Genomic DNA, 3,325 nt, shown 5'->3' with positions numbered 1-3,325 from the left:
TTAAATTTAATAATAATTAAATATCAATTTCATTGTAGTGGCATGAATATTTAAACAGAATGGAAACTGAGGAAGTAGAGTATGTTTAGTTTCTGTTTTTGTTTGTTAATTTAAGAAATTTGACTAAAGGGAAAGAGAACTCTAGGGTGGGTATCTATAAAGAAATCATGTGGGATCTAGCAAATTTTCTTGCTGTAGTTGCCATTGCTGCTAAGATGGGCACTATTAGAACATGGCAGCATGACAAAGAGATAGGGGAGATTAAAGACAGATCACAGAGTAGGTGTGGAGATAGGTTGGGATTCCTGAAAAAACAAAAAGTAAATGAATTGGCATTTCACGGAAGGGCTATTAAAATTAGAGAAATGATTGCATATGAAAATAGAAGTTTAGCTATTCTGAATTTGAATTTTTATTCTGAAAGTAGACATGTAGATATGCTGACATTTAAACAAGTTCCACTTGACATTGTCTATTTTCTCAACTATACAATTTAATCACATAAATTGTAGCATGAGAGTCACAATCTAGAGCACGAATCATAGTTATAAGAAGAGTAAAGAATGTACAAAAGTATCACTGTTGTAAGTGACAAACTCTTTGATTTCCAATTTTATTCAATATTGTCTAGAAATAGAGATTTTTAAAGAATATTATGAAGTGAGAAATCTATCAGTGTTTTAAGTACTTGATTTACCAACAGCATGTTAATAAATTATTTGTTAATTAGTTTTAGACCAAACTGGTCAGTTTTTAAAAAAATTATAGAATGTGTTCTTACATTTTCTTAGTTTTTTTAATTTGCTATGTTTTGCTATATTGACCACATTTTATTTGTTATATATGTCTTTTGATTTGAGAAGCATACATACTATTTTTATAACTGTGGGCAAATCATGTCACTTTTCTGTGATTCAGTCTCATTTGTACAATAAGAAAAATATTAATATCCACCTAAAATATTTTTAAAGATTAAAAGATGTAATGCATGTGGCACATAATAACACAGCAAAAAATGCTGGCTATTATTATCATTGTTTACATTTTCCTTATTTCTAAGCTGTAGAGAGAAATAGTTTTATTTTTTGTTATTTCATTTTAATCAAACCCCAGTTGTGAAAATAGCACAGAGTTTAGACAAAGACTATTACTTGTTGCATTATTTGTATTTAAATAATTGTTCTGGTATTTACTTTGCTTTATACCAGGTCAACAATTATTTAAGACAGCATAATTATACTGGTTTTGCTGGTATTTTATATACCATGACATTTACCCTTTTCATTTTAGGTCATTTATGTGATCTTTTCAGTTTGCCACTTTAACAAGGATTTTTTTTTTTTTTTTGAATTGGAGTCTCACTCTGCCGCTCATGCTGGAGTGCAGTGGCACACCCAGAGCCACCGCAGCCTGGACCTACTGGGCCCAGGAGATCCTTCCTTTGCAGGCTTCCAAATAGCTGGAACTACAGGCGTGTGCCACCAAGCCCAGCTATTTTTTTTTTTTTTTTACTTTATTGTAGAGACAGGATCTCACCATGTTGCCCATTTGGTCTCAAACCCGTGGGTTCAGGCTTTCTTCTCGCTTCCACCTCCCAAAGTTCTGGGATTACAGGCGAGAGCCCCTGAGCCGGTGTTATTTTTAGAATTAACAAATTTTTAAAATAATGTCAGAAAATATATGACTGACTATATGCATATATGCACAGCTGTCTGCATGTGTGAATGGGGTGATATATGAGAGAATCACCATGATAAAGACATAAACTTAAATATTAATTGGATTAGATAAATCAATTGGTCAATTCATATTGACCTTAAATATTAAGTGAACATAGAGGGAGGATTTGCAAAGCATCAGTATTTTATCTGTGAGGAATTAAGAAAAAAAGATTGGTTACCATATTGCTTTCAATTTACAATGCTTTTTCATCTGAGTGTTTGCTCACTCCAGGAAGAAGCTGAGGAGCTCCAGAGACCATATGACAGGAGTCTTCATGTTCACTAATAGGATGAGTCCTGGCTGCGAGAAAAGCATAGTTTTTGTGTACTTTTTTCTACTTTCAGTTCTACTAAACAAATAGAAATTTGTTTTTATGAGACATCATGCCCTATTAAGTTCCATCATATTATTCATCCACTAAGGGAACACACCAAATCAATAAAACACCATGTTTTCAAAATAAGTTTGAAGAAAACCTTTAAGTTAAACATTATTCAATTTACTGTTGCCTTATTATTTCTTAAATAAAAAATATCTTCAGAGGAGAATTGTGTCACCATCTTAAATGTATATTACAAAGAATAATGCAATGTAGCTTTATTTTTCCTTTCTTGACTAAAAGTGACAAGCCACAACATCCATGCTTCTATTGCCATCTGTATCCTCATTACCTTTTTAAAGAATTGCTCTGGATTTTCATTCATTCAGAGTTTAAGACAGCATAAAACCCCTTAGTGTTATGTCCAACATGATTATATTTTATGAATGATGATAAACTTTGTGCTAAATACCACAACTTTTCTTCCCTGGAGAAGAGAACCAGTCTTTTCACATGAAAGCTATTAACCTGGCATATCCGAAGGAAGATGGTATCGCTCTACAGCCCAGATTCATTAAGGCAAATTTGATAGGATCATTAAAATCATCTCTTGTTCAAAGAGCATTTAAGCATATTTTAAAGCACTTTTCCTTTTAAAATGATACTAAAGGAAGTTTTCCAAGGCAGCTGCAGGGAACTCGAGCAGTCATGTTATGGGCATAGCCTCATTCTCTGGCTGCAGTTCTGACAGCCCCCAGAGCTTCTGGTGCCAAGAATAGAAAAGAGAAGGTGATCTCACAAACTTACTGGCTTTGTGACCTTGGATACGTTTCCTAACCTTTCCGAGGCCATTATTTAATTTAGAAATACTACAATTTCTGTGAGTATTTAACGTGGTACTACTCATTCAGTCTCCAGATCCATAACTTGAAAATGTTAATTGCTCCATCTTCTACATTCCCAAAACCAGTCCACTTTGCACAACTTCCATCCTTTTATCTTTTATTTTTTGATAAACACGTCAATTTTGATACACCAGTATTAAACAACCTAAGCTGATGTTCTAATCTGATCTCATCTTACTTATGACAGATTATGTCATAAGTGCCCACTACACATTAGAATGAATGATCAAGCTGTTGCAACTACAGTCATTTGATTCCTTGATACTTGAAACAATCTTGTGCACTCCTGGCACTCACCATTGCTTTTGGGCTGTTCCCTCCACCTGGAATTCTCTTTTTGTCTTTCTTCTCTCAGTTTGAATCCATGAGTACGACCTAC

The sequence above is a fragment of the Carlito syrichta genome, unplaced genomic scaffold, assembly GCF_000164805.1.
Source record: "Carlito syrichta isolate Samal-C Ts95f unplaced genomic scaffold, Tarsius_syrichta-2.0.1 Scaffold305640, whole genome shotgun sequence".
Classification (NCBI taxonomy): Eukaryota; Metazoa; Chordata; class Mammalia; order Primates; family Tarsiidae; genus Carlito; species Carlito syrichta.
The sequence above is the reverse complement of the archived record's forward strand: the minus strand, read 5'-3'. Positions refer to the sequence as shown.